The sequence below is a fragment of the Anoplophora glabripennis genome, unplaced genomic scaffold (assembly GCF_000390285.2).
Source record: "Anoplophora glabripennis isolate ALB-LARVAE unplaced genomic scaffold, Agla_2.0 scaffold122, whole genome shotgun sequence".
NCBI lineage: Eukaryota > Metazoa > Arthropoda > Insecta > Coleoptera > Cerambycidae > Anoplophora > Anoplophora glabripennis.
The window spans coordinates 712,466-740,193 of NW_019416406.1; the positions used below are offsets into that span (position 1 = coordinate 712,466).

At 32.1% G+C, this 27,728-nt stretch overlaps 1 long non-coding RNA gene across 1 annotated transcript; it reads right to left on the reverse strand.

The window, feature by feature from the left end:
- Positions 1-27,511: 27,511 nt before the first annotated feature.
- LOC108916003 lies at positions 27,512-27,728 on the reverse strand. The gene is made up of 2 exons (XR_002762964.1): positions 27,689-27,728; positions 27,512-27,626 (listed from the first exon to the last, which is right to left on the reverse strand). It is a non-coding gene; the product is annotated as an uncharacterized LOC108916003 (long non-coding RNA).

Below are 27,728 nucleotides of genomic sequence, written 5' to 3' on the forward strand. Positions count from 1 at the left end.
AAAAGTAGTAATCCGTTTAATTCAGAAATAAATACCTGCACCAGTCAGTGGCGGAGATACTGAAAATCTCAGAAATTCAACGCCACTAGATATAATTCGGTCACTCCCTGTAACTCCTTGTTCTGTTTCCAAGAAAATAAAATATATCTCTCAGTTTAATCAAAAAACATTTATTTATTCTTAATATAGTAAAATTACGAGAGCTAATAATAAAATACATATTTTTAAAAGATAAATTTAGCAAAAAGGGCAAATATAAAAACAATTCGAATGTTTCTAATCATATTGTCAACACTTTTGGTAGTCTTTTCCGAATGAAATTTTTTCGAAGTTTTGTGATTGTATAAATACATATCTATTATTATTTATTTCATTGACAAGGAGGTCACCTGAAGAAACAATCCTAAAGAAATGTGTCGAAATAGCAATAAGATCTTTATTAGTGACTACTTTTAGGTGTTGGTTTCTGTCAACAACAACAATACAATATATTTTTTTGAAAGATTACATTATTCAACAACTTCAATGTCAGATACGTGTTTTTTATATTAATAATATTTAGACATATCACTTTTAATTTTTATTTTGGATAATAGTCAATTACTAGCTTTTGCTGATATAATTCAATGCTAGGTTGGGTAAGTATTGTAATACAGTAAAATAATGTGCTTTTTAAATAAATAGATTTTATGAATAAAGTTCAATGGAAGGAAAAATATTATTAAAGGCAAAAAGGATAATCCAGAAATCCGACAAAGGCATATATTTTAATACTTACTTAAATTTTGGATATCACTTCCTATTTGCCTTGCAGTTTGTACCAAGTAACTTCAATTAGACATTGTTGAGATTAGTTTGTCATTATCAGTTTCACTAACAGAACACCCCCTTATCGGTAGGAGGTACAGAAGATTAGGTTCGTTATTAAAGAAAGTTAAAATTATTTTTTGTCTAAGGATATTACGTATTAAGTTTTAAGGAGCTTAGTATTTTTAAATGGTACACAGGGTAGGTAGGTAGGTATGTATATTAATAAATAGGTTGAGATGAGACAACTTTGAAGTGTTAAAGAGAGCTTAATTTTTATATTTTTAGTATAAATCTGTGTAAAAAACAAACGATATTCATGATGAGAAAACTTAGTTAAATTAAATTAAAGTTAATCTAATCAAATTTCGATTTATTGCGCGTCAGCAGTTATTTTTTATCTAGAATATAGAATGTTATTTGTAAATAAGTAGATATCCATAATATTGCAATAACATTTCAAGCTGCTTTGGAAAAATTATACAGTGTTAATGAAGTTATGTTAATTATTTTTGCCACATGTCCGTTATGTCAATATGAGGTAAATATACGGATTTGTGTTGAGTAAATGTAATTTTAAAATATGACTTACCTCAACACTGCAAGGAGCCACTGTTTGAGAACTGCTGATTTTCATAGAAGATGTTCGAAGTACCCACCGTTTGCTTGTATACAAGCTTCAGCGAGACGTATCCAATTCGCTCACACGTATTGCAACATTGCCGCTTCCTCTCGAATCGTATTACAAGCTTCGGCAATACGATCTCGCAGTTCGTTGATGTCACGAACTTCTGTGGAATACACAACACTTTTCAATATCCCCACAAAAAGAAGTCTAAAGGAGTGCATGAGGTTTGGGGACCGGGGGGCCATCTAACTAGGCTGCCGCGACCTATCCAGCGATCGGGAAAAGTAATGTTTAGAAAGTTGCGCACTCTCCGGAAAAAGTGAGCAGGGGCTCTGTCATGCAGTAACCGTATATTTTGCCGAACATTTAATGACACGTCTTCCAATTGCTCCGGCAAACGATTTTGCAAAAAATCTAGATACGAAGCGCCGTCTAAGCGTCTAGGCAATTCGAAAGGTCCTATTAAAGTGTCATTAATGATACCGGTCCACATGTTCACTGAAAACTGTTGCTGAAAAGCACCGCGACGTATTTTGTGTGGATTTTTGATAGTCTAGTGGTGAGTGTTGTGGACGTTACGTACATCATTTCGACTGTAACATGCTTCATCTCTAACAAGTATTTGAACTGTAATTTCTTGCATATTCCTGAAGCAACCATTCGGAAAAACCTCGACGTAGGGGAAAATTCACAGGAGCAAGCGCTGAAACACGTTGAATATGAAATGGGTACAACTGAGCTTCTCGTAATGTCCGCCACACAACAGGATGCGAAATATTTACTTGCTGTGCGATATTTCTGGTGCTACGATGCGGATCTTCTTCGACGAGATAAAATCATCTCCTCAACATTTAAGATTATTAGTGGTCACCCTGTATCACCTTTACGACTTCGACGCGGTTGTACGTCACCGGTGTCCAAAACTCTTTGCGCTACAGCAACAAATGATCGCGGTGCGGGGGCACGTCGCTCAGGATATCTTGCACGGTACACTTGACAAGCCCTGTGGGCATTTTCGTTTGTTTCGCCCTAAATTATGAGCATATCATAATATTCGCGATTGCTAAATAAATGTGCCATTTTCAAAAGAAAGCTTGGAAATACGGTTATTAAATGTAATCTCGAAAAACAGCACAGCAATCATTACAACAATGTATTACAAACTGACCTTCGAATCCAGTCCGGCTTCATAAGAAACCTACAAACTCGTAAAAAGTGTTACATAATTTTTTGGAAGTACTCGCCGCCATAAAATACATGTATTTCAGCAGTTCCAAAACAATTTTAGACACATTTTTAATTAGCTTTTTCTCCATGACCTTAAACTTCCGATACAAGTTAGTGACATCAATTAACTCAGTTTTGCCCCTTATTCACCCCTTTAAATTTTTGACATATGTTCAATAACATCCTGTATAACTGTTTGCTATATAAACTTATTCCAAAACGCCAATCGTTTTCAAGTTACAAAGAGTTAAAATTAAAAAATACATCTCTAAATGTCTTCTGAATAAATAAAGATATGGAAACGAAATTTTAGGTATACAATAAACGAATAAAATGGTATTCAAAGTGAAAAAATGTAGTCTCCATCAGTGGCATACATAGGAGGCATTCTTGTTATGATGTGATTTTTGAAAGGCAAATTTTACTTTGAATAAAAATGACCCCTTCAGTGTTTTGCATGGATTTTGCCATTTTGATATAAAACAGCAATTTAGATAAATTTAAAAATATATAGGGTATTAGGCAGCAACGTGTTAAAAATAAAAGTGAGAATTGAAGAATCCAGAATTTTCATGGCTAACAATAAAATTCGGTACACCTTGTAAAGGCGTAAATCTCTTAATACGCTCGTGAAGAGTAAAACAGTTAATTTGCTTTTCAAATTTCTAAGCCGAAGAAATAAAATATGGTAAACATCTTACGCCAATGAAAAAGCATTTCTTTTTTCTCTTGTATTGTTAACAGGAGAAATAAGTAGTCCTGACCAATTTTTATTGCATCTAACTTAATCAGACTTTATATAGGTACTTAGGTACTACAAAATGTTATCTTTATATCATTATTTTTAACATATTCATTAAGAAAATGTGAAAAGTCACTAATAACAATGTAATAAATGGCAATCTCGTACTTGTCTAAGTCTAAGATTCGATCTATTCTATAAGGGTGGATAAATATAAAGGGTATTTGCTGATATTCAAGTATATTCATAACTTAGGATGTTTAGACTATATTTAGATCTAAGTAGAGACTGACTGGCTAATTATGTCTAATTCGCATTAGGTACTTATTATTACAGTATAACACTATCTATTCACAATCACAAGTCAGGAGTGTTTGTCCAGTTGATATCTAAAAAGAGCTAAAAAATAGTTTATACAGTAAAGAAAACTGAGCTTGGGTCTAGAATTTCATTATAGGATTGTTTAGTTTATAATATTGTGGGGTATGGAGCTCTTGGTTTTTATTTTTATGGCTGGTTCTTTGTTGTTATATTTATAGGTACTAAAAAAAAATTTGGACCTTTTGGCAGGGGAGGCAGGGGGGCAATCGTTCTCATCGCCCTGCCCTGTGGATCCGCACCTGTCAAAACTAGACATTTATTATTTATTATTATGTCTAGAAAAATATGAAACAGCTTATAACACAATCAATTTTTTGTTTCAAAAAGAATATTTTATGTTATAATTAGACTTAGTGCACGTGCAGAGTCTAACAGAACCGGTGCGGAGGTCGGTGGCCTTCACAGCTGATTCCCGTTTTGAACTGTTATGGAACCTTGTAGTAGTTGATGTCACGTCGATACCTTTCTTTTTTACGTCTGCTGTAACTTGTATTCGCCGAGTGTATTTAAATAACTATTTATAAATAGTAACATAATTTACATTAACAACTAATAGTTGGGAGGAGTGAAGTAAAATGCCAAAAGAGAAAAGAAATAGACGGGAATTATTTCAAATATGATTTGACAGTGATCCTGAAGGTTACGGGGACGTACGTATTAAAGGAAATGACCTGTTTTGTACTGTGTGTGAACGCATTATAAACACTTGTTACAGAACTAAAGTGATAAAACATTTGAAGAGCCATGCCTCGTCCAGCGCTGAAGACTCTGTATTTTTCTATAAACTTACAGAAGCCTTTCTTCCAAGCAATATTCGATTAAACAAACTAGAGAACCCAAAGTTCCGTAATTCCGTAAATTAAAATCACATGGACTATCCCTAAATGAACAACTTGATATAATGCAGGATGTACAAAAAATATATACGATGCCAATAATATAAGCCCTGTCAGTAGTACCGATAAAAGAAAAAATGCAAAGAGTGTTGGAAAAAAATCCAGAATACACATTTTGAAAAACATATGTAAAGTTTTATCTGGTACATATCAGGAATTACCAGCTAATATGTTAATATATAGTTCATGCCTCAACAATAACTCATACTGTACGTTGTCAACAGTAGACGTTGAAGGGTCATTTTCCCTACACAAGTTAATATTAAGTGATAAACGTCGCCGTTTCACTAAAGAAACTTAGAAAAGCACGTAGTAATATTATGTTTTAACTCCTTTGCGACATATTTTCTGTAAACATGTTAATATTTTCATTTGTAATCTGTCTACGGTCCGGTTAAACTCCGCTCTGCACTAAGCCTAATTATAATTACTACACTTAAATTAAAAAACAAATTTGTTATTAAAAATTTTGCAGTTAATTGGTAGGTAATGCAGTAAGTATTACTTTTATTTTGAAACACATAATTTTTTAGCTACCTATGAGGGTGGTCCCAGAAGTACCCGGCCTGACCTAGAGATGGCGGTTGTTTGAAAAATATCACTGTATTAGAAATTACACAATCTATAAAGCATATGTTTCAAGTTTGAATACGCCATGTTGTTTAGTATTTGTTTGACAGCCATCAATAGTGAACGTTTTCAGTGAATTTGTGAAAATGGAGAACAATACACCAGCTCACACGTCCGTTATTGCAACGACCAAAATTAATAAATTAAAGTTTAAATTGCTACATCATGTACCCTATTCGCCAGATTTAGCCCCCCTCGGATTATTTTCTGTTCCCAAACTTGAAAAAATGGCTCAATGGTCAAAGATTTTCCAACGATGAAGAAGTGATGCCGGCAGTTAATGGCTATTTTGAGGAGCAAGACAGTTCTTATTATAAAAAGGGTACCGAACTCATTGAACATCGCTGGGAAAAGTGTATAGAGCTGAAAGGATATTATGTTGAAAAATAAATATATTTTTTTCCAAAATTTTTGTGTTTTCTTTGTTGGGTCGGGTACTTCTGGGACCACCCTCGTACCTCATTTGTAATTTTTCTACATTAAAATAGACATTAGGAAAATAATTAATTAATCCCAATTAAACGATTATTTTGCCATAATTCATCAAATAACTAGGTTAAATTTAGTACTAGAGTTTAAGTATTTAGAAAATATAAAATTATGTTTCATGATATACTTATACTCTTATCGTTGAGAAAATAAAATTATAGTATTTTGACACAGTTCTTTTGCTATATTGAGCACTGTTGTTATGTAAGTAGACGGAACTAGAAATTTGCAGAAGGAAGTACTTCAGAGAGTACTCCAGGATCTACCACAATATTATGAAGGTATACAACCCCAGACCAGACCAACTCTTCACTGTTACACACGATTACATAAAATTGTACAAAATTACCTTTAGAACTTATGTTCGTAAGGAACCTGAAATTATCGATATCGACCAGAACAGCGGTCCCTTTGTGCAATATTAAGTTACGCTTAAGAATTATTTAAGCGAATATTGTATTATGTAGAATTTGCCGCAAAAGGTAGAAGTCTCGATGCCTACTCAAAAAGGTTTAATCAACCGCAACCATTACATTTCCTTCTTAAGTCTCATTAGGGATACTGCGTATATAGGCAATTATTCCATTCGTAAATAGGTAGGTACTATCGTTGATCCAAATTTTTATGTATATGAAATGTATAAATTTAGGAATAATTGCAGCCTGAGTGGCATTCCAATTAAATATGACGGGTGTAAATTGACTAATTAATCGTATGGTATTTACGACAACAGAAGTCCCCAACATGAATCCATGGTCTAATATTAATGGTTTTCAATATTTTTCAAGTTAATATTCTTAATTAAATCATTATTTTAACTTTCTCAATTTCCGTTCTCATCATTCAGTCAAAATGTGGTAGAGACTGACATAAATAAGTTTGCGTCTGAGATAGCTCCGTTCTCAATTGCGCACTGAAACCAGCAAGGGAAACACTCAAGAGGTACTCCAGGTAACCACTCTCCCAAATCGGCGTGCCTAAAGGTGCGGTTTCGGTGGTGCGTCTGGCGACTGCGGCTTACGACTGCGACTAAGCGCAGCTGCTAGTCGCGCGGCATGGGTGTTTACAGTGGAGCGTCTAGAAAAGCGCGACTCACTTATTAGTCTACGTCCGGTGGTTAATATAATAGGTTCTCATTATTTTATTTATTTCTTTATTTCTTTTAAATAGGGAAAATGAATGAGAAAGATCTTATATATTTGATTTTATTAGAAGAAGAAGATTATGAAGAACAGTTGTTAAAACAAACTTTACTGCACAAGAGGTGTGACGCCCATAATATATACAAACAACGTAAGAGGGAAGGATATTTCAATCTCCTTATTAATGCTCATTTAAAAGAAGATGAAATAAAGTTTAGGCATGTTTTCGTCAATTAAATCCTAACAGTTTGGGGAGTACTTCATAATTAAAAAGAAAGAGATATTTTGGAAGTTCTACTAATATTTCATCTTCATGTGCAGAAAAACGCACCATTTCTCCACTGCGACTGCGGCTAGACTGGTCCCATAGGCAGTCGAGTCGCCGACGTCGCGACTCGATCGCTAGCGTTCGCGGCTTGAACGCCTCACAGTTGCCACGTGCATCTAATATGCATTAAAGCAGTAATTTGCGACTAGTCGCAGTCGCTAGTCGCAGTCGCCAAACGCACTACCGAAACCGCACCTTAAGTCTTATTCCTTCTAGTCTAATGCGTTCTTTCTCAATCGCGCAGCTCTGCTTGAGTCAGAAACGCATACTTACTTATTCGTTTCTGTGTGTACATTTTTAAAATTTCGACACCTTGTACCACGATAACATATTGGCTTTATATTATGCATTTACTAAAGTTCTTTGATACACAATGCTATGTAAAGAACAACCTACTGTAGTTATGACATGCACTTAGAAAATTCCTATATTATTTATGTGAATTATTTTTATGAATGCTTAGTTATCTTTAAATAATCATATTTCTTCTCAAAATTAATCATAATCGTGAATTGGTAATGTAAACAATATTAAGTAAAATAAGATAAGAAACTAGCATAAGCAGAAGAGGATACCATTAATCCTACTTAAGTGAAATGAATAATTCGCCCACTTATGAGATAAAATACAGAAAAATATTGGTTATCGCAGCTTTACTTGTATTAGAAAATAATATAACGAAAATTAGGTATATTTAATTTTATCAATTTTTTACAAACATATATGAACTTATATACATATATTTGTAAATAGAATTCGCTGTTTTTTGACTAATTATAGCAGCAGCATTAAAAATAATATTTTGCAACTGCGATTTTAATTTAGTTTCAGATCAAAAACGATTTTAACATGATAACGTGATTCTAGGAGTAGTGGTCGACAGTAGATACTAAAAATATCACATTACTGAAAATACGCTACAAAAATATTCGAATTCATCCAATAGACAAGGCAAGACATTTCTCTAGGGAATTTGATTGTTTATGTTATGTTCTGGACTAGAATTTAACTATTCCATAAAGCGGATCTTGCTTTTTTCTTTTCATATAACTATCATGTTTGTAGTCCTAATAGAAAGGCGTTTAATTCGGATATGATTTTAAAAACGATTTTATTATGTCACATAAAGTAATTATCTAAACAAATTTGAATGGAATTTTACAGAAACTAAGTTAATACAGATGTTTTTTTAACAAATGTAAAATTTATCATAAAATGTATAATATATTTTCAATTGTTCCTGAAGTTGTTATAAGTGGACTGATAATAATTTAATTAAAGTAAAAAATTGTGAGAATTGTTATAGAAATACCATATATCAACTTGAGTGTCATCCAGGTACTGAGAGGTCTAGAATTTGTACGCTACTGACTGTTTTATGCAAATTCGTCAAGAGCATTTTATTCTTATTTACATTCTAAATAAAAAATTTTATTCGAAAAATAGATAATTTTCCAGTTATCATTTTATTAATTTAAAATAAGCTAATCATAAAGTTGAATAAATTCGTAAAAGACATAAGATTTGTTTTGCTGAAAATTCCATTTCAAACAATAATTGGCGCCCATGTTTTAAATTTTGTGGATTTGCGCCTTCTTCTTACTCTTCAGATTATTAAAAAAATATATTTCTATTTGGAATAAAACATTTCTTTAACATATAAATAATTTTGGAGTTGTTTTTTATTTATTCAATTCAATAACCTAATTTTCAATTTAAATAATAACTTCAAAGTGACTCGTGTTTCTGTACAAAATGTAACTAGGGGTCTAGTTATTAAGACTTTTAACATAAAATGCATACATACATACATGCCCCTTAAGTTAGTAATTGAGTTAAAAAAACACAACATGTTTATCGCTTTCTATACTTATGAATACTATTAACCCAAACCTACTTTCAGATATACGGAAATTATAATATTAATCTTGAAAAAGTAAATTAGTATGACCTTTTTCGATAATTTTTTAGTGGATGATAATGACGTAATTACTCTTATCTACTTTCACGTCTCCCAAATTTTTACATTTATGATTATTTTAGCATCTACATATAAATGTTGACTTCTAGATATTGTTGTATAGAGCCTTAATAAATGATTACAAGCCACGTGACCAGCAGTTTTGTTTGGAACAGCACCTGATTTTATTTCTTTCACGCTGGCAATTAAATTTCAGTAAAATAAAAAATATTGAAACAATAAGATCAAGGTTACGTTAAAACAACATTCTGTAACACCACCTTGTGGTTGGTGCAATTTTCCTCTAGATTTTGTTCAACCAATCAGTGATTGCATTATTTCGAGCGTAGATGTAACGATTTGTCGTAGTTCATTGTAAACGAATCGTTAATGTTGGTGAAGTCAAGATTTAGGGACTTTTACTTGACAGTACCAATCGTGCAATGTTGGTTGCTTAAGCTCGACGGTCGCGTCGCTTGTAATTATGTGTGAAGGCTCCGTATATGGAGGCTGCTGTTTGCTGCTGCTGTATTTGGTAAAGGCATTTAACTAACATCTGTGTTTATTTTAATGCGTATAGTTTAAAAGTTCAAATTATGTAGTAAATCGCAGATCTAGTAGATAGAGACATACTGTATAGCAGGTACCTAGTTAAGTTAAGTCAAGGGCTAAAAACAGGCGATGGTATAGTTCGCTGAGAAAGAAGCCGTTCTCACGCAAGGCGGCTTTGAAAAAGCATCTCGGCGTGATTTAAAATAAACAAATCTCGAAAGTTATCGGAGCTCGCCGGATATTCGTTATTAAATTTTATCTTTAACACGACTCCTTCGAAAACTGTCAATTTAACAACTTTTGGAAAGATAACTGTTCCTGGGAACTTTCGGGCCGTGGGGAAAAAGGCTGCGGTTGCAGAAAGGAGCAGTTAGCCTTTTTTACTAATGGCCGACGGTATACTTAGTTACACCCTCTTTTTATGATAAAAGACAAAAACACTTAAGTGGGAATAATTTATTGGAAAAATGTAATAATTGATTGGTGGGATCGATTCAACCATGTTTTAATTAGGAGAGCTTTAGAATACGGGGCGGGGTTAAAACATTGGAAAATCGGGAGCTGAAGACTTTGGGAAAAATCAGGGAGTCCAAAGTCGTTGCGGGGCTCCGGGAATCGAAAGAGTGTTGCGAGGATCCGGGGTCCGAAAGTAGTTGCAGGATTCAGGGAGTCCAAAGTCGTTGCGCGGCTCGCGAAATTGGAAGTTTATTTTCTAGTGCAGGGCACTAGGTCTTGTTTTGGGCCATATTTTTCTAGAGTCAGAAGTCGGGTTTTCGGGACGATCAACTGGGATAAGTGGTAATAGTCCGGGGACTATAGATTCACGGGCATCCGACGGTCTAAGTCGGGAATTAATTACAAGTCAACCGGGATTGATTTTTGGGTTACTATTTGATTTTAGTAAAGTTGTGGCGACAGCGACGGAGTGTACAGTGCACGGTGGGTGCCATTTTGCTTCCTGCTTCTCAGTGGATTAACACCAATTCTGTTTCGAAAGCTTTGGTAAATGTACCAAGTAGTATTTTTGTTCTTTTCTTTGATTTAGCTTGGAACGTTATCCTAGACAGAGCGGCAGCGATTAGACTGTCTCTCTGAACATTATTCAATAAGTATACCAAGTAGCATTTTGTTCTTTTTCTTTGATTTAGCTTGTAAAGTTATCCTAGATAGAGCAGCAGCGATTAGACTGTCTCTCTGAACATTATTCAATAAGTATACCAAGTAGCATTTTGTTCTTTTTCTTTGATTTAGCTTGTAAAGTTATCCTAGATAGAGCAGCAGCGATTAGACTGTCTCTCTGATCATTATTCATATACAGTTAGTATTAAATCAATGCGAGGTTTGATTTCTCACAACCGCCTGACTCATCCCCGCTAATAAGAAGTCTCTGCAAGAAGTTTTTTGCTTCGACTTTAGCCAGAGCCGAATCCAGGTGTCTGTCAGCCGCTCGACAACCAACCAGGAGGAAGCCAGGGCGAAGATACGCACAGTAGTCTAAAATCGGGAGCCGCGACCTTATTGGTGCCCGAGGGGGAATAATCCTTGGGTAAGCAGCTGCCCGACGGTTGTAGTATTGGTGTGTAGAAATTTGGTCACAGGGTGGAGAGCTAACGGGAAAAGAATTACATATTCCTGGCAAAAATAGGTTTTTCTTTTAGTGCAAGTTTGGAACGTTTTTGCACATATATTTTGGTGTCAGGTGCTTGAACCACATGTACAATTATAAAGGGCGAACGGCAGCTCTTGTAGCGGATGCAATGGGAAGTGGGTTAGTTCTAATTTTTGATCTCAGCACATATATTCACTAGTTTGAGGAAAACATGTTAGGGTGGTTAAAAGGATTTTAAAATGGGCGCCAACCTACAATCAAATTAAGCTTATTAAACCCTATAATGGTTTCCTCACCCCGTAGGTTGGGATTGGACGGAAAGGAAATGCAAAAAAATAAAATTACAGGTATATTTCTCACACTGTTGTCATGTGGGGTACTTTGATGTTCAACGGTCTACAGATGATCCAAGTGTGTTGGACTCGGGGTATACGAATCTCATGTCGCAGGGTGGACCTAAATCTCTCTGTGCCAGGCTACCATAAAGATTGTGAAACTTCAATTTCCCTTAGATGACAACTTCTCGTAAATCTTCATTAAATCTGGTGTGACTTATTCAACTTTAGCTACTAATGTTCGCTCGAAACATTACTAATTATAATTTTAATTATAATTCTTTACTTTGATTCATAATTTTTATACAAATCTTTACAGAAATATTTATTTAATATCTCAAAATCTTTATGAAATATCTAATCGAAAATTAATTCGAATCTTAATAAATCTTTAATCAAAATTTGTAATTTTGTAATCCTTAAACATTTAGGTCGATGTGGCAGAAACAAATAAATAACCTTCAATACTTGACATCCAAGTAACCTAAATGTGGTGGTGAATTGGTCCATCAGATTCGTTTACAATTAAACAATAATAAAAGGAAATAATAACAATAAACGGTAGTACAGTGAAATTACACAAGTACAGATATTACAATTCGATCAGAAAGTTTATCCAGGTTTAAAAAAAGGTACCTAATAGCAAACATTTATCACATAAGTTTATTAAATCAGTGTTCTATAACTAGTTTTAGGGTATAACAAAGATTTACATGATGTATCAACAATATAGTATACAGATGGAAACAAAACTAACTAAGTATAATAACATTTTTATATCAAGATCTCAAGAAGCTGTTAAATGTTGTACACGAGCAGTGCTGTAACTAAAAATGGTGATATTCACTCTGTATAAATAGTTAATGTTACAATTTAATACAGTGTTATTAGTACATTTCAGATCAAAAGATCAGTATCAAAATGAAAGTGCAACAATGAAAATATAATTGCGAAGTTTATAAATATTTTATATGTGCAGTAAAAACTATTGTTGTTATTTTATTTGAACGTTGATTATATTAATGTACAGCTACAATTCAAAATATTTCCAAGGACCTTTTCACTTGCTTGTCTTCTTATTTAATTTTTTTTGTGTAGAAATCCAAACATTTCATCAAAGGTAGGACAGCTTTGAAATATTGATATTAGATATTATTTCCATGCAACTGAATAATGTTAAGCAATAAGAACAACTGAAATTACTGATCTTTTTTTAGAAAATTTTGATAAATTTAAGATTAGTTGGATTTGTTTAAAATTGTAGACAATTTACGTAGTACGAATTGACACCTCCAAAATCAATAGCCGAACTACAAGTAAAGCTAATTAGGGGAACTGTATCCTTAAAATCTTTCCATTTATACAGGGTGATTCAGCCATAATGACATTAATTTTAAGGGAAGATATGGGAAAAATGAGTAAGATACGAATACGCGATTAAAAAAATTTTAAATGCATATTTACGCTGAAAAAAAATATTTTCAAATCATTATTTGAACCCCTTTTCGGACCGCTTCTGACCACTGACCTAAAAAGGTTTAACGAGAGTGAATCTTGACCTACAGTATTATTCGGTCACTAACCTAGCTTTTACTGCGTTTTTAATCCGTAGTGAAAGACAAGGAAAAAACAGATCTTTTACCTAGACACATGAATGAATAAGATATTCTTTTTACATTTTATATATTAACAACTAACAAGTTAATTTAGTTGTCATTTGTTAATAAAAACAACGGATTGTTTTCGAAAGTTAAGTTATTTCAATTCACTATTTTTAATATTGTTAGCGTTTTCACTATGTTTTATAATTGAATATTAGTTTTTGGTATTATGTTCAATTAATTTTATTCAGTTTGTAGTACATATACCTAGTGACTTTTTGCTTTTCAAAGAGTAGTTTGACTAAAAAAACACTTATCCGTCCATAGCACTTTCTTAATAAACTTGGGATCCGCTGCAGTTTGAATTTGAAACCAATTGCTAAATTTAGAGGACTGAAGAAATTAGCTGTTTCGCTTCAACGTTCGAACGCTCTGTAGTCCGCGGACGCGTTCTCTGTCAGAAAATGTGTTGCGAAGTAGCTCGCCGAATTAACGGGAGTTAAAGGGTAATTTGCTTATTTTTTAAAAGGTCGAGTACATATTTTTTTTCAATTTTCTGCCTTAATTAGGCCCTCCGAATACGTGGTTAAAATTAATGACATTATGACTGAATCACCCTGTATAATCTCCCCGCCAAATTGGAGTTAAATATTATCTGCCAAAGCAAATAAATGAGAAACAACAAGTAGGTACTTCTCTAAAGAAAAATTTATTCAATTTTGCTTCCAATAGTAACTGTGTGGATAAATTTTTCCCACCATCATTTCACGGAAATGCAACACGCATACTTACCCAGTATTGATATTTTTATAACCTCTTTACAATCAGCTGTCCCCATACGTTTACCATAAGTGCCATTACGTATTACTAACAATTGACTATAGAGACTTCGATAACTGGAGCACCTATGAAATGAATTTTATGCTTTGTTACCTTCAAACAATCGAAAACCTTCGACACACCACAATGGTCGCCGACCCTATTCAAAAATACATACATCGAGGCTCTCAAAATGTTACCATGTTCGGAGAGTCCTCCAGTCTTTGTTTTAAATTGTTGCCGATTTGTTTCTTTGGGAAAATCTTTTGAATAATGGCTTTAATAGATGGAGCTGTTGTTAAATACTAATTGCAGGCACATACTACTTTAAACGATATACAAATGGGATACTGTATTTGGAATGTTGTCGTAATATTAGGTGTCTCTATAAATATATGTCGCGACTTCTATTTATTATTATTAGTTAATTCTAAAGAAATAATTTTGGGCTTTTTAAATGTCTGTAAAAGTGTTATAAAACCATTCATAAGTTTCATTATTCTTCTTAAAGTTTATCTAGAAAACCAATTTTAAAAACATGAATATATGCGTCTCAGGAAAGATAAGTCTTATGCGGTAGTGATGGGTTGGTATTTGAGTAATGCTATTTTCTAGTGGTATTTTGTTGGAAAGACGTTTCAGGTTACTATTGTGAGGAGTAACTGGTTACTTTGGAACGTAAAATTGCGCAACTGCGGAACTGCAGGCGCAGGTCAGAAAAAGCGTACACTGTAACAAGGAATTGTTTGTTGCTCGGAAGAACAAGGAATAATAAATTACCACATTAGGACTGAGTAACTGAATGTGTTGGTACATACAGGGTGTCTCACGGTCCATTAGAATTATTTCAGATACTACTTCGATTTTGAAAATTTGGGATACCGGGTTTTCGGGCATGCCCTTCTCAATTAAAATAATGGCGTCCATGTACCACTTCCAGTTATACCGGAAGTCGTCATCAACTTGCTTATTTTAAATGGAACACCCTATATATTACTGCAATTTTGGATTCTACGTGTTATTTTAGGTGGACTTTTATGAAGTTTCCCTAGGTACATTTTAGGTGCTATTATTCGTGTTTCTATTACACTTTATAAAAGAAATAATTTAATTGCGTCAATTTTAAGGTACCTACTTCTTGCAACAAACTATTGAAAATATCAAGCTATTATAACAAAAATAACCACATCTAATACAACACAAATAACTCAATTTGTTGCGTTTGAGACCTCACTAATTTATTAGGGATTTGTTTAAAATTATTCTTAGGCAAATATATCTAAATATGGAACAAAAGTCAAACTTTCTCATGTATCATTCTCGAGGTATGTAATAGTGTTCATTGTAATTCGACGATATCGTTAGAAAGTAACGGTATTTTGTAACTGTATTTTTCTGGAGCGATATTAGTTGTAATGTTACAAATGTGTAACTGCTTTACTCAACTTCTAATAAGAAGTTTAATAAGAAAAGCTATATGATTTCGTTTAGCAATTATATTTCTAAATATGTAACGAGCGTTCAAATAAAAAAGTGGTCAAGTTGGTTCTGAAAATTTTGACGTAGGGCGTAGCGTATAGCAAATGAACTTAAACGTCATCTGTCAAAGCGCTATATCGCCGCTATCAATTTGAATATTTTCGTTTTAAAAAGCGTTTAAAATGGTGTTTTCTCAAGAACAAAAAGTGTTTATCATAGAGTCCTACTTTAGAAACGGACGCAAGATTGATGGAATATGGAAGTATTCTATTGAGGAATGTTTCATAGAAGTTCAAAATCAATTTCCCGGCGTTGTTGAGTACAAAATTTTTCAAAGTGCAATTAAAAGAAAACGTCCAACAAATAATGGAAAATGCGCCAAGAACTTCTGTACGTGTTTTATCACAAATGGTGGGAGTATCAGTCGGTACCTGCCACACAGTGTTAAAAAAAGATTTGCGTTTGTTCTCCTATCGTTTAACTTGTCAGCAAGAACTTCATGAAGTTGATTTTCCGCGACGGGCTGTATTTTGTGAATGGTTTTTAAACAACTACGGTGAACTTCATAATATCACCTTTTTTTCTGATGAAGTCTGGTTTCATTTAAGTGGTTACGTAAACTCACGGAATATGAGAATTTTTTGTCGAGGGCCCTCTACACGCTCAAAAAATTGGAGTTTGGTGTGCTTTCAATCGAAGGAGGATTTATGGACCTATTTTTTTTAATGGTACTCTTACTGCGCAAAGGTATAGAGAAGAAATTATCGCTCCTTTTGTTAACCAGCTGGAAGAAAACGAAGTTACAAACTTTTACTTTCAACAAGATGGCGCAAGGGCACATACGGCAGGCGAGACGATGAATATGTTGAGGGAAGTTTTCCAAAATCGACTAATAAGTCTCAATGCTGAACATGAATTTCCACCGAGGTCATGTGATATTACGCCGTGTGATTTCTTTTTGTGGCCTTACCTTAAAAACACTATTTTTGAACTGCCTATTCCTGATTTAAACTATCTGCAGACTGGACTTATAGACTAGATTTGTGAAATTAACCCCGAGCATATTAGAAAATGTCTTTAATTCTTTGAGGAACAGGTGTGAAAAGTGCTTGGAATAAGGAGGGGGACACTTACAGCAGCTGCTTTAATTTATTGTTATAACAAGGAGGGGGGACACTTTCCGCAGCTCCTTTAATTGTTTGTTATTGTTATCACGATTATTCTTTAAAATAAAGTTATATAGTCATTAACGTTATTGAAACTGACAGCTGCTATATAGCTCGTTGAGAAATGAGGTTAAGTTGGTCGCTATAAGCTACTCCCTACGTCCAATGTGTCAGAGCCAACTTCGACCACGTTTTTATTTGAACGCTCGTTATATTTAAGCAAATAAAATTTTGATACATAAATATGTACGGAGAAGTAGGATCTTTTAAGATTAAAAACTTCAACAAACCACAATGCTGTTGAAACTGCATAAGATAGATCCTAAATATTCACCTGGTGCGATATGACGACAGGGCGCTAGGCGGACAAAAACGGTCAATGTTAATTCGACGAAATGCGAATGGTCGAATATGGTCGAATCACTATTTCACTTTAATTGTCAATTTATCGGTTTACGAGAAAGTATTTATAACACCCTAGGTAATTTCGCGACTTTCTATTTGAAGTATTATTATTATTATTATTATTCTTTTTAATCTAAATAGAATTTATATTGTGTTTTATTAATAGATATCGGAAACTTTCAATTTTCTACAGATTACTACTCTCTTATGTTTTTCGAAAAAAGCCTGATTTTTGAGTAAAACTTAAAAAACGAACTGAACACACACTTCGATATTCGAATGAAATTCGGTTTAAAATTACAACTTTGACATTCGGAGCTGTTAGAAGAAATACCTAATGCTTTTCTTCAGATTGAAGCAACAATAAATTTCGAACCAATTACATTTCCGCTACTAAAAAAATGTTGCGCCTGTGTTCGTGGAAATGGAGGTATTTTTGAGCATTGACTGAAATAAAATTATTAAAATGATGACTAATGTCATTAACTTTTTTATTCGATTAAATAACCGAATGATTAGTGTTTGTCATGTCATTTAAGTAAAAGCGTCCAGTGCGTTTTTTAAGTTTTACTCGAAAATCGGGCTTTTTTCGAAAAATATAAGAGAGTAGTAATTTGTAGAAAATTAAAAGACAATTCTGAAAATATCATGATTGTTACTGTAAAGCAGTGGCGTCCTATTTTATTTAAAAAAATATGTCATTTAAATTTTAGGAAAAGACCTCAGATTTTGGACAATGTTTACATAAATATATGTGTCCAATTTCAAATTATTTCACATACTAGTTTTTAAATTATTTAAAAAATTATATTTTTAACGAAGCGTCCTAGATAAAATTTCATATGAAAGAATCCCCTTAGAATTCACCAAAGAACACGAGGTTTCATTTTTGATCACCGTTTGTGAATCACCCTGTACTTATACAGGCTGATTAAAAATTCAGTACAAACACTTCAGTGGAGTATTTTTGAGGTTAAAATAAGATTTTTTTTTCCTATAAACGTGGATCCACAAATGCTTTGTTTTTGATATACGGGGCGTTAAAGTTTTTTATTTTTTTCGATTTTTTAGAAATTACCAAATAGATTTGAATGTTCGCATAAAACTTGGGGTACGGGGACTTTTTAGGATGCTAAATATGTCATTGGTTTTGACGTTGCTTGTAGAGGGTGCCACCTATAGATTTCTATTTATTCATTTTAATTCCATATTGATATTTAAATTGATATTTAACGCAGTATTCTTCTAGTGCAAGTGTACAAGCTTATAAAATATATTTCAGTGTTTAATGCTGGTAATGAGATTTGACAACAATGCGTCCCATAATTCCCAATTGGTAATGCGTTCGCGGCTAGTGCGCATGGCTGTTTTAGTTATACTAGCCTGTCTAGCGACGGAGTATGAAAGACGGGAAAGGATAAATAAATTTCAATTTTCATTCAAGATCAAATGTACCTCCTTTGTATAAATATGACTCCCTCTCAAGGTTATATCCTGTATATTATTACTATTGACTGAAAATATATTTGACCTTTTCTGAAATTCAATGAATATTTTCTGAATTAAAACTGACTGTTCTGAATTTACAATTGAATAAATAATAAATGTTTATTTTTCGATCCACTAATACTTTCTTTTTAAGAAACCTTTCTACATTTTATTAAGTATTAATAGTGTTATTTTCTAAAAAAAAAAAAAATAAAATTCCCTTTTGTGTGAAGGCTAGTATGGTGGTTTGACATATCAAAAACCAAACCGCATCTAACTTGACTATCTGCAAAAAAGTTGCATCGCCCGAGGCGTGAATTACGTTGGGGCGAGGATGTCGGATATATTCAGTCGCTATTCAATAGTCAGTCACTTCGGAGATAATCCCAAACTAAACCCAGCACTTATGTGTACCCCCTGTTTATTATGAGCCATACCCCGGGGCGCTGGGTTAAATTTTCAGCAGGGGCAGCTCACAAATTATCATGCGGATAGAATTAAAAGAGTGCAGTGATTTTTGTGTCAACAGCCAGCGGCGATTTAGATAATTTGAATCTTTTTGTTTGGTTAGTGAAATCATAAGTTGAAAAATTTTATTCACGTATAACCTAAACTAGTGATGGGGATAAATGCTTAATAGCAAAGAAATAAACAATAAGAAAACTACATAAAAATAAACTTCGGGAATTTCATGCTATAAATTGTATTTCCGGTCTTATTTAAAATGTCCTCAAATAACAACATAATTATTTTATTAATTTACCTATTTATTTACTCGCGTATGTCTACTTAAGTTATACCATTCAATAATCCAATCCGATGTATAGGATATAGGATGTATAGGATAGGAAGAACGACGTTTTGCATAGCTGTTACAATACAGAAAATAAAAAAAAAACAAAATAATATAACACAAATATACATAGTAGTCCGTAATGATTGAACCATAGAGCTCAAATTCTATGAATAAAAATAATGAGATTTAACTAAATATGCATGAACAAAATATTGCTCGTTATATGAGATACAGGGTGTTAAAAATTGATTTTGGATTGTTATAAATTGTAATAAATTTTACAGTTTTAGAGAAGATAACATGAAAACTTGAAATGAAAGGTTTTTGATGACGAGAAATCCGAATCTGTACTCAGTTATCAGGTTATTACTTATGAATAAAAATTGCTCATCGTAATTTTTTTATCTTATCACATTTTGAATAAAAAATTTGATTAACTTATTATTTTTAAAAGGAAAAGAATTCTTGTTTAATATCGATAAACCTCCCCAGTTTCAAGATATTTGATACATACCAGCAAACTTTCTGACCACTGATTCAAAAACGATCAAACCATCAAGGTTTTAGGTACTGAAATCTACGAAAATACTAACTTTTTTATACAGGGTCGGAAAGTCCCCATGGTTCATCGGCCGTTACGTGAGAGCGATAAAGAAAGTCATAGAAATCCGTGCGATAGAGAAAGATGGCTATAATGAAGGCGTCTAATAGTCACCACCCATTTCGCCCTTCCACAAATAAGATGGGGACTTTCCGACCTTGTATATAACTCCACATGTAAATATTCTTATAACATTTACTTGCTTAGACTACATATAAAATTATTTACTTTTATTTATAAGTACGTGAAAATAATTCTTAAAATGTGGGGTTAGAATAACAGCAAACGCATGTTTTACAAACGCTTTTTTTAGTTATTATTTTGTTTGAGTAAATTTAATACCTAGTAGCAATGATTAAACAGAACATCAAGGATTTTATTTTTGTGCTTACTTTTGTTCTACACGTTTTACATTTCAAGATTTCAGTACCTAAAAACGCCAGAAAATTGGGTATATTTTACTAAATCTCATTATTTTTTTGACTAGAATCTCTATGGCCCAATCATTATGGGCCACCCTGTATACATTAAACCTCAAAATGTTACATTTGAAATATTTTTTTTTCTTTATTGAACTACTGTTACAGCCAAATATATCCAAATTAACTTGCACAAGATAATTATAACATAAATTAAGCAAAGGCGAAAATTTTAATAAATTTGGTCGTTGGTGTTAATATTATAAAATCTGTTAGTATGTTTAGTTGCAAATGTAGAGACATCAACATAATTTAAGTCAAAATAGAGGACTAATCAAGATCTTAAATTTAAAATTTGAGTCTTATGTCTTATCAAAAAATCCTGATGAGACACAAACAGCTTAATAAAAACCATCCTCTATGTTAGAATACAAATAAAGAATTAAAAAATTGAAATAGAATAGTTATGTCATTAAAGCAACAAGAATTTCATATAACAAACCCAAAACTTCTGGATGAGGAAAATACAAGATTGTTACAGGTTTGATTAAAATTAAGTTTGTTAGAAAATATTATGCCTAGCTTTTTGAGCTCAATGGCGCTAATCAGTTTCTTGTTTAGTATGTATTTATACAAGGAAATATGTTACATTTTTGTATACCTATTTAACTCTAATTGTTTTTAATACTCCAGATGTACATTTTACCTAAATTTTCTTGTAGTTTTAAAGAATCACACATAATTAATGGCATTATTTTTTAATCATCGGAGTAAAAAAGACAATTCACATTAATTACAATACACATATAATTATATACAATATGATAAAAAGTAAAGGCCCCATTTTAAACCTATCAAAGATTATTAAAATCAGTACAGATAACGAATATCTGTTATCCTGTGTCAAGATACGTACAAATATAAAGTTTCAGTGTTTGATAATTTTCTAATTAAAATATTTCGATAAGTATTTCCTGATCAAAGTTTTGAGTACGTACTAAAAAAGATGAAAATGTACAAAATATAAAAAACATTGTCTATTTGTTTAGAACAACCGAAAATACTTTTAACGGTCAATAAAGTTCGAACATCGGCCGAAATTATTTCGTAAGGAAGCTATAGCGCTTTGAAGGAACACCTATCCGCGAATGCAGCTGAAGGAACACCTATCCGCGAATGCAGCTAAGAGCTCGCCCTCTAGCGGTGACAAGTGATATTAGTGAAACAAGGTAAACATTTCTTGTATGTGACATTTCGTTTTGTATTTTATTTAAAACTGTGTATAGTGTTTGCTTTTGAACACTGTTATATTAAAAAAATAGTGTGAGGAAAATTTCACCAGTTATGGATCTAGGGTTATGGATAAAAACAGAAACTATTATTGTTCAGTTCATGGTTGTTCTTCATGGTCCAAGAAAAATCCAGAATTAAGTTTTCATCAAACTGAAGAAATTTTCAAAATATTATTGTCGATAAACAATACTCCCTGAATTTCAAGAGCGTTGCTAGTAAGGGCACTAGTTTGCAGACACAATGAATAAATTTCTAAATTCAAATCACTTTGCCCAATTTTCCCACATAGTACCACATGACCAGCGTTAAAAACTGCTTCTCCTTCTGATATACGAGTTTTCGTTGGCACTTAAACACGGATAACTTCATAGTTATAACCTCAAAAAATGTATATTAAATTGTAATGCTAGAAACAAGGTAGACAAATACTTGCATTAAAATTTATTTATGAAATATTTGAAACCTATAAATTATCACAAAAGTTAAATAACCGCAGTTTAATAACAAAATTGCTAATAATAATGGGAAATAAAGCGAATGTCGTTCAAATGAATCTGTAAACACGAAAGGCAAGGTCAAAATTACCTTGTCTCAGAGCTTACCGCTTTCGCCGCTTGATGCGCTTGCATCTTAAAAATAATCGCGGATAGTGAGGATAGTGTGGGTTTTTACTCAATATTCCCAAAACTTGTAGGCATAAGTAGTGAAAGTCAAAATTAAACGATGGAGTGTCTCAAATCAACAAAAATCTCCTATAAACATAAATCTGGACAAGCTTCATTTTTTAGATACAATTTCATTTTAATTTGGTATATAGCTTTAATTTTTGATTATCCAGAAATGTATGTAAATAATATTGATATTTATTTGCAGAAGCATACATCCAAAAGTGTTCAGCGTAATTTTCACTATTTTCACAAAACGATTTCAAGTTTGCTTTTTATTATAATAGACTTTCCAAAATAAATAATCTTACTCTATAATGCACTGTTGTGAATATAAATAATAAAGAGTTAAATCATGTCTAAGCATGCAAATGAATGAAATAAGAAAGCATTATTTGCATGACTATTTTTTTGGAATTTAAAATAACCGTATATATTTTTAACGTACTGTATATTAAAAGTTTCCGAACTTATTAGCAGACACTTTTATTATTGTAAAGTAGAATCTACCATTAAAGTATGGTCTGATTAATGAAATTTTAGAAGTCTACCATTTAGTTCTTAACAAAATCGACGGACAACAGTTATATTTAATAAGATCAGAACTATACTCACGGTGGGGATAAAACCTGCTGTAACTTTTTTCGGTTTTCTTATTTGATTTTGATAGTAGATACCTACCATTTTCGAGTAAATTTGGTCTTAAAAAGCTTCATCCGCTCACAAAAATTAAATGACCAAGCCAGGTATCCAATAATTTGCTTGACAAACTTCATCACTAGCTTATACGCTCTTAATGCAAGCAAAAATGTTCTTATAAGCGGTGGTTCAAAAATGCTTCTTTCGGTAGCTGTACATAGATAGCTTCTTCAACAAATATTTTCGGACCTATATTTATTGCAATTTTGTTTCGTAATTTTGAATGAAGAAGAATCTTGTGATGGCTAAGTTTGGTACATTAATTATTATGGGTCGTCTTGAATTAATAATATTCAAATCACCGGTTTTTTTACATTTGCTTTGGGTACGACATGACATCCTTCATTTGACAAAAATATCGATATATAACAATATACAGGGTGTCGCGCTTAAATATGATACAAGCCTGTAACTTCTTTATTTTTTGGCCGATTTCAAAAATTTTTATTTGGGAATGTAGGGTAAAAAATACTCTATCTGACTGTGATACTGCTGTTTTTTATTAATGCAATACACGGCCAACTAGTGCTCGTCAGAAGATGTATCGAATTTGATGAAACTTGGTGATAAGACATTTTAAGGAATGCTGAATGAGAATATGTAATTTGTTTTTTAGAAAAAATCGCTAATATCAATTATTATCAATGACGTCAAAAAAAACGCGTACTAGTTGGTCGTGAATTGCGTTAATAAAAACAGCAGCATTACTGTTAGATAGAGCTTTTTATCCTACATTCTAAAAAAAAATTTTGAAATCGGTCAAAGAAATAAAGAAACTACAGGCTTGTATTACATTTAAGCGCGACACCCTGTATTTGTACCTGAATCTGCAGCAATATTATTATGTCGACCCTTAAATATATTTTGAATGTTTTTATTTAAAGAATAATATAATGTATGCTATTATATTAGTAGATGAAATTTTCAATAAACAATTCAGTTAGATACAGCACAAGTTATTTTTTTTTTAATTTCGACATTTAGGAAAAAAGTTTTTAGAGGACGTTAGATATTGATAAAAAATATCGTATGATTATAATATTTGCGATATATGCAATTATTACTTATACTTTCAATATTTGGATCCTAAAAGGATCAAATTCATGATATTACGAGTCTCGTATATGTAATTCGACACACATCTTTTCACCGTGAAATAATGGAAGTTTATTTTACATTAGTTGTTGGGTACTTATTTAAATTTAAAAGTCTCTGCGCCCTGGTCAGTGTTGCCCTGATCTAAAAAGGAGAGAACAATTGTAATTTGTTTGACAGTATTGACAGTTATGCTTGATATATGAATAGTATTCTTTGTCATTCATAAAAATAGAAATAAAGTTGATATTTCAAGTAACAAGAAGCTAATTAAAAGATAAGGAACTCGAATATTATACATTAGTTATAAATCAATTGCATTCAGTGAAAATTTTCGAAAAGGATTTTAATATCTAAATATTAATGTGTTTTATGTAAACTTACAATTAGAGGAGTATCTAAAAAATTGCTGCGAAATTTACTTAATTTCGTTCTGTTAAAGTTAAAAGGCTATATTCGATGATTGTAGACAAGCAGTTATTTTATTTGAAACATACGACATTGTTATCAAGTTGTGAATATGGATATGTTTTTACAGAAAACTTATTTAAGTAACTCCTCTTTGCCTCTCTATTACTAAATAAAAGAAGGACAGTGGTATGAGACTATCCGCGATAATTTTTAAGATGCAAGCGCATCAAGCGGTGAAATTGGTAAGCTCTGAGACAAGGTAATTTTGACATTGCCGTTCGTGTTTACAAATTAATTTGAACAACATTCGTTTTATTTCCCATTATTATTAGTAATTTTGTTATTAAACTGCGGTTATTTGACTTTTGTGATATTTTATAGGTTTCAAATATTTCATAAATAAATTTTAATGCAAGTATTTATGTCTACCTTGTTTGTTTCTAGCATTACAATTTAATGTACATTTTTTGAGGTTATATAACTATGAAGTTATCCGTTGTGGAATACCAACATTTCCTATTTAAGTGCCAACGAAAATTCTCGTATATCAGAAGGAGAGGCAGTTTTTAACGCTGGTTATGTGGTACTATGTGGGAAAATTGGGCAAAGTGATTTAAATTTAGAAATTTATTCATTGTGACTGCAAACTAGTGCCCTTACTAGCAACGCTCTTGAAATTCAGGGAGTACTGTCTATCGACAATAATATTTTGAAAATTTCTTCAATTTGATGAAAACTTAATTCTGGATTTTTCTTGGGCCATGAAGAACAGCCATGAACTGAACAATAATAGCAGGGAGACTAGATAAGGAGCACGAACTCATACGGGAAAATTGACAATATTTGTCCAAGAAATGGCAGAAGTTGGGGTGGCGCTAGTGTTCCATATGACCCAAATGAATGTAGCATAATAAATACGAGTGAAGTAAGCAAATAACCAATTTTATTTTATAATATTGAGTTTAGTAGATATATCGGAGAGGTATACTAACCTAAAAACTAGAAGTCATGTCAATAATTATTACAATTTGTTTTTATAATGGTAAATAAAAAGTTTCGAAAATAATTTAAATATGGTAATAGCACGTAATAGTATGTGAAGTGAATGACTGTCAACAAATTAAAAATAAAAGAGTACGTTTGTGATCTGCAGTTTCAATCTAATGATGTCCAGCAGTTCTATATATTACAACTTGACCGAATGGTGGGTTAATATTATGGCAAAAGGTCGAATAATTCGGAAGTTGGAAAGATTTCATAAGTGCAAATATTGTATAATTGAATGATGCATTGTTTCTTTATATATCTTGCAGCAGCATCAACAGCAAGAGCATCCGCTACACCAGCAACAACAGGTGAAGCAGCTACAACAAGAGCAACAGTTACAACAACAACAACAAGAACAGCAAGTAAATCAAGAGCAATTAAGTTACGAGGAGATTATATTAGATAGTGAGTATCCTGTCCTGTATAATCTAATAAAAGAAAAGTTCTGTTGACGTGTGATGAGATCTCAACAAAGCAATGATGAATATGTTCACATAATATTGACAACAAAGTATACTTTATTGATTTCTACATATTCTTGTAATTTATATTATGTGCATTAATAATTAAATTCGTATCTTTCATATAATTCTTGCTGGTGACATTGTTATTATCATTACTGAATTGAATAAATCATTTCCAATTAGTTGCTGTTTCTTTCCTGTTAGTAAAAAACTGATTGAAATTCAGATATCATATAAAATTTAAAGAGAGGATACGTGTAGTAATTGATGCTGATCGATCTGTATTGGTAATTGACTACTTTTACTAAATATTTAAACATGGAAATCAATTGCTTCATGAACAAAATGAAATTTTAAGAAGATAGACTGACACGTATTACTTATTTTTAAGTTGTTTTATTTGTAATATATATTTACTTTGTTACTTGTTTGTTATGAATAAATATTTATTTTATTTTAATTAGGCACAAATAATTTCGTTTTTTTGATTCAATTAATAAAACATTGAAATCTTTGGTAGATAAACATTTTATTTTTACAAAATATATAACAAAAATATAGAACATTGCTAAAATATTTCTTTATAATACCTTATTAATTTTGGTCTATACTCTACCTTGGAATAAGTCATGGAACCATGTTACGTTCGAATTAAATCAACAATTTTACGAAAGTAGAATTAAATTTTACAGCAATTTTAAAATATATACCCAGAAAACTAATCGATTTTAAACAGTTATAAAATATTTAGATTACCTATTTTTTGTGACCTTTATAATGGAGTACCTATATTTTGTTAAAATTTTGGTATCAATTGGTTGTTATGTTGTTTTAAGCTTCTTGACATTTTGAGAAGAGAGCGATATGACTCTCGAAGCATTGAGAAGTCTAAACCGACAACATGGCAATCAGCTTAGAAATTGTCCAACCATAATTTATCGACTTTCCATAGTCAGTTTTCAGTTACACTATAATATAGTATATTATTGGTTATTCAAAAAAAATATGGATTGTGATATACTCTATCTTATATGAATTCCTTTCCCATCAATTATTCCTATAACCTGCTCTGGAAATTCATATTGGGCAAAATATTGTTCGATTACAACTGCCTCATTATCTCGGCCATTCTATAATTTATGGAGACAAGTTACTTAGCAAGTATGTAACTTTTCTGGTTGTTGTAGAGCTTAAGGCAATGCAAAATTTACCAGAATCATGGGTGAAATAATTAGAAATGGCAAATTTTTCTTCAATTCTGTTAGCTACTTCCCATATGCTAACATGGACATGTTAAAAAAACTTGGCCACTATATTCAGGTACAATAATTTCAAAGTAGTTCTTATTTTTTACTCTATCTGTTTCTTAGAATAAATCTATTTCATCACCACTCTCAAGCTGGACAATGCGTCTAATAAGTCATCTGAATCACTGGACTCAAAATCGGACATCTGTAATATTTTAAAAAGTTTATTTAAAACACCGAGTTTTTTTATATTCTATTTTTTATTACCACAAGTAAAAATTCCATATTAATAATACAAGAATTACTA